Below are 6000 nucleotides of genomic sequence, written 5' to 3' on the forward strand. Positions count from 1 at the left end.
CTTAATATGCATTTAAAAATATAAACTTAACATTGGAAAAAAAAGACCTGAGATCAGTGTTTTCTGGATCACCATTAAAAAAATTTAGTCTTCATTTATGTCTGACCATATTTAATTTCTTATTTATTTATTTTATAAGAAAATTAACATCACCATTCCTAACAAGTCCATCCTGCTTCATCCATATCTATCAGTTCCCACTATGCTAATAATTTCTCATGAACTTAAATCCATATCATCTTAAAGTGATGTAATGTGGGGCAGGCGCTGTGGCATACCAGATAAAGTTGCTTCCTGCAATGCTGGCAAGCCATGTGGGTGCCAGTTCAAGACGTGGCTGCTCCACTTCTGAACCAGCTCTCTGCTATGGCCTTGGAAAGCAGTAGAAGGTGGCCCAAGTCCTTGGGGCCTTGCACACATGAGAGATCCGGAAGTAGCTCCTGGCTTCGGATTGACACAGACCAGCCATTGCGGCCAACTGGGAGTAAACCAGCAGATGGAAGACCTCTATGTTTCTGTCTGTCTGTCTCTCTCTCTACCTCTCCCCTATTTGTGCAACTCTTTCAAATAAATAAATCTTTAAGAAAAAAGCCAGAATCATGTCATTATTTATGTGTTTTAGAGGCTTTGCAGATGTTGATTACATGTGCCATGAAAACCCATCAAAATGCAAATCCTATAAGAGGCAACTCCATGTGCACTAAACTGGTAAAATCCAGTGCATGTGTTGAGAAAAACACACTAGCAATACATTTCAAAAAGCTGTGAAATATTATAAGTGGCTGTCAAATGCTAAAAATCTGACAATGACTCATTATGTCATTTATTTATACATAATGCTGAGAAAATCAGAAGTATTTGTTAAAAATTCTGCTAAAATGCACTAGATTTATAATTTTTAAATGCATCGTTCCTAGATGTAATGCAGTCCTGTACTACTTTAGAGTATCAGAAATTTAAAATGCTGGACTTGTGCTGTGTTGGAGCAGGTTAACTCCCTGGCCTGAAGCACCAGCATCCCATATGGGGGCCGGTTCAATACTCAGCTGCTCCACTTCTGATCCTGCTCTCTGCTATGGACTGGGAAAGTAGTAGAAGGTGGCCCAAGTCCTTGGGCCCCTGTACCCATCTGGGAGACCTGGAACTAGCTCCTGGCTCCTGGCTTCGGATCAGCACAGCTCTGGCAGTTGCAATCAATTAGGGAGTGAACATCAGATGGAAGACCTCTCTCTTTCTCTCTGGCTCTTCTCTCTGTCTGTAACTCAACTTGTAAATAAATAAATAAATCTTTAAAACAATTAAGAAATTTAAAAAGGGAAAGGTTTTTAAAAATGTATTTATTTATTGTGAGGCAGAGTTACAGATATAGAGAGGAAGAGAAGGAGAGGTCTTCTATCGACTGGTTCCCACCTAAATGGCCAGAATGGCTGGAGCTGGGCCGATCTGAAGCCAGGTGCCAGAAGCCAGGAGCCAGCAGCTTCCTCCAGGTCTCTCACATGGGTGCAGGGGCCCAAGCACTCAGGGCATATTCCAGAGCTTTCCTAGGCCATTAGTAAAGAGCTGGATTGGAAGTGCAGGAGCAGGGACTCAAACTGGTGCCCATGTGGGATGCTGGTGCTGCAGGTGGATGCTTAATCTACTATTCCACAAAGTGGGCCCAGGGAAAGGTTTTAGGAAGACATCTTTCATGTAGACTAGGCTGCAATATTGCAAGGTAAGGTTTAGCTTTTATTCCCACACATCAGTATTCATCTTTTAGCAACTATAAATACTGAATATCATACATATAGACATAAATATAGGTAATTGCAGATTTTTTTGTCATTCTTTCTAATTCTCTTTTTAATGTCTGCTAATAGGCCATCTTATGGATTATTATATTGATGTTACCCGTACACAACCATCAGGCATTTCCACTGTTGAATGTGTTTATGTGTACAGGTAGTTTTGTTTGTGTGTACATGAATGCACATTTGATGGAGATAGCACTGACAGTAATACTGTGAGAATTCCTAACGCTGATTTCAAACTTTCTGTCCTCCGCAGAGATGGCTGTCATTGAAGTAGACCACAGGGCCCCTTTTGCTGTTGTGAACTGAAATGTGCCTCCCTAAAACTCAAACACTGAAGTGCTAATCACCAACATGACTTTACCTGAGGAAAGTAGTTTTAAGCAGATCAAATGATAGATGTGTCTGTCACATCGGAGAAAGGCTTCTGGAAAAATCGAGCCTATTAGCACCTTGATCTGATATTTTCTACCTCTACAACTCTGAGAAGTAAAATTCTATGATGTAAATCATATTCTCTGTGGTATTTTCTTAGCAAATTAATATATCCTCATTTCTGCCAGCATTTTCTGCTGTCATCTAGAAGGTCCTCGTGATTAGCAGAGAAATATAGAAACTAATAACTATGATTTTTGATTACCAATTGTCTACTAACACAAAAAAGATATCCCAGAAGCAACCTACTACCATCCTCCAGGACCCAGAAAAAAAAAAAAAAAAAGGAATGAGTCAAGATGCAGGGCAGTAGAAAAAAGTGAATAATGAAAGATCACAGCAGAAGTAAATAAGGAAGGGTTTGATGCTGTGGTGTAGTGGGTTAAAGCCTTGACCTGCTGTGCATGCATCCCATATGTTGCTGCTAGGAGACCAGGTGCTCCACTTCCAATCCAGCTCCCTACTAATGCACCTGGGAAATTGGTGGAAGATGGACCGTGTTCTACAGTTCTGGCACCCACATGAGAGACTTGGAAGAAGCATCTGGCCTTTCAAATAAATAAATAAATCTTAAAAAAAATAGAAGCAGTGTTAGCACTATTGGAAAACAGACAAATAGTTCAATGGAAAAGAATAGGCAGCTGAAATTTACCGACTTTTCTACAGGCAACTCCTATTTAACAAAGGAAAGAAAACAAACAGGAAAAAGAAGAATCCCTTTCGCAAATGGTTTAAAGGAAAGTGATTATCCATATGTAGAAGCCTGAAAATATACCCAACACCTCATACACTATGTAAAAGCAACTCATGGTGAATTAAAAGCCTAAATATAAAACCAAAAACTAAGTAAACATATGAGAAACTATAAAACATAAGCATAGACAACAGTTTTGGGTAAGATTCCAAAAGCACAAGTAACAAAAATAAAATATAGAAATTTGAGCATATCAAATTAAGATACATCTTCACAACAAAGTATTCAACAGAATGAACATACAATGGACAGAATGGCAGGAAACATTGAAAACTCTGACTATGACAAAAGATTGATAGCCAGAACATACATATATAGAACTGGAAAAACTCCAAACAAGAAGTAAAATGTACACTTAAGAAATGGGCAATGATCAGAATAGATGTTTCTCAGAAGAGGAAATCTCAATGGTCAAGACATATATGAACATGCCCAATATCACTAGCCATTAGGGAAATGTAAATCAAAACCAATAGCAGACTCCATCTGTGGGAGAAGACAATGCTTGGGTTTTCATTTGTGCAACAAGTGGGTTTAGAGGACCCTGTTCACCATAAGAGGGCAGAGTCTACATGGAAGTAAGGAAACCTTAATGTTTTCCTAATGGGCTTGTTAAATTCTTGACCAGTGCCTATTACCTTTGCCGCAAACTTTCCAGTCTCACTACTTTCCTGCTTCTTCCTCTTCTCTGTGGCTTGCAAAAACAGTGTACCTTCTATATACGGAGGATACTTTTGTTTTGTTTTATTCCTCCTATCTCATGATGTTCCTCTAAGAAATCACAACCCTCCAAGTATTCATTAATTTATGCAGTCTGCAGTTTTCATGGGCTACTACATGGCAAAGTACTAGGTTAAAGGAAAGGTATAGGTCAGGAACTGAGCAAAGTTCACAATGATGAAGCCATTGGGGAAATGAACCTGATGGAAGACCTCTCTCTCTCTCTCTCTCTCTCTGCCTCTCCTTCTCTCTCTGTGTAACTCTGATTTTCAAATAAATAAATAAATCTTTAAAAACTAACAAAATATACTAAAAACCTGGTGGCAACACCTTTCTATCAGAACATGTGAAGCACTCAAACACAGTTTGTCCCAGAAAGTCAGCCATAGTTTTCAAGGGCACGTCTTCTACTCCATTTGTGGACACCTCTGTGTGGCGTAAGGGACACTTATTTCTTCCCCTCTTCTTTCTTAGCACTCTCACAGTTATAACTTCTATCGATGCTTCCACAGACCAGTCTCTATGAAATTGTAGAACTAATATCCTCCCATGTCAAAAATGTCATGGGTTTAAACACAGAACCAAAATAAAACAAGTAACTGGCTTTCTTAATTACACAGTGTGGAAAGTAAGATTCTCAGTGGATCACTGGGTAACTGTAAAGTACTGCGCAGAGAAAAACTGTAACTTATCTGTATTTATGATGCTGTAATTCTCCACTTTATGCATACTCAGATTAAAAGAGCTCCCGTTAGTGGGCAGCACTGTTGCATAGTGAGTAAAGCTACTGCCTTCAGTGTCAGCATCTTATATGGGTGCTGGTTGGGATCCTGGCTGCTGCACTTCCCATCCAGCTCTCTGCTGTGGCCTGGGAAAACAGTAGAAGATGGCCCAAATCCCTCATCTCCTGCACCCACCTATGAGACCTGGACAAAGCTCCTGGCTTCTGGTTGTGGATCCAAACAGCTCCAGCCATCTATCTCTGTTTCTGCCACTCGGTAACTCTGCCTTTCAATTAAATAAATAATTATTTAAAAAAACAGCTTCATCCCAGAAGAAGTTCCTGGCTACAGGCTTCAGACTGGCACAGCTCCAGCTGTTGCTGCCAATTGGGGAGTGAACCATCGGACGGAAGACGTCTCTCTCTCTCTCTCTCTCTCTGTCTCTCTCCTCTCTCTGTGTAACTCTTTCAAATGAATAAATAAATCTTTAAAAATGTAGCTCCAGTTATTGACAACACAGTAGACTTGCATTAATTTTAGTTCCCTTCTCACTTTGCAAAGGGATCAGTGGCAGGTCAAAACAGTTGAGAGCCTTGCTAACAGGAGAAGAGATAGCTGAAGACAGAAAATGAAAAGCAGCCAAATACATCATCAAAGAAAGAGAAGTGGACCCCATCCAACACAAACCTTTAAAAGTGGATGCTCACAATTAACGAGTGAAACAGCTGCCTACTGAAATCTTGTCTAGGGAGGGAAGATATCCTAAGTTCTGCTTCTGTAAACTCCAGTCATAAATCTGTCCTAATAAAGCTGTCCCTGGCATCTCTTTTACAAACACACTGGACCCACTGACCATTGGAAATTGTGGTCCTAAGTCATGTAGGCTGCCATTTAAACCCACCAATGCTGTAACAGCTAAGAAACTTGAATTTGATGCTGAGTTCTCAGGAAATCATTCCAGCTGTGCCTAGGGCCATTAATAGAAACTCCTTGGATCCTCCCCTGTCTCTGTGCCTGTTTGAAAGAAGGGAGTTTTCCCACCCCAGGTTTCTGGAACAGCTTCAAATTCCACATTGGAAAAATCTGATAACTAATACTTGAGAGGGATCAATGCATAAAGCAGCTATTCACGCTTCACACTGCTCCCCACCAGGAAGATGAGGTGCAGGATGAGAGCAGTGGGGCAGATCCTAGTCAGATCCTTCTTCCCACCCCTCTGCTGCCCCAGGCTCCCTGCTGAAGACCATCCAGCCCCACCCTGCAGGAACCAGCCCAGGAAACATCAAGAGACCAGGCCAGACTGCATTCTGAAAACACCCACAGTTGGAACCCAGCTTATTTAACTGTAGAGAGTGGGAGTCTTTCTGCCTTTCTTCCCTGCATATGCAAGTTCCCAGAACGCTGCCCTCTCTCTCCTGTAACCACTAAATAAAGCACATTAGGGACAGTTTGGATGAGGTTCTGCAGGAGAGAGTCCAGCCTGAGAAGCAGAGGTGGGAGACAGAACAGCCCAGGTCCCAGCCCTGACCTCAGGGGAAGTTGCCAGGATCACTGGTGCCCTGGCACCCACCCTTCTCCC

Source organism: Oryctolagus cuniculus, chromosome 18, assembly GCF_051225735.1.
Source record: "Oryctolagus cuniculus isolate XC-2025 breed Fujian yellow rabbit chromosome 18, ASM5122573v1, whole genome shotgun sequence".
Lineage (NCBI taxonomy): Eukaryota > Metazoa > Chordata > Mammalia > Lagomorpha > Leporidae > Oryctolagus > Oryctolagus cuniculus.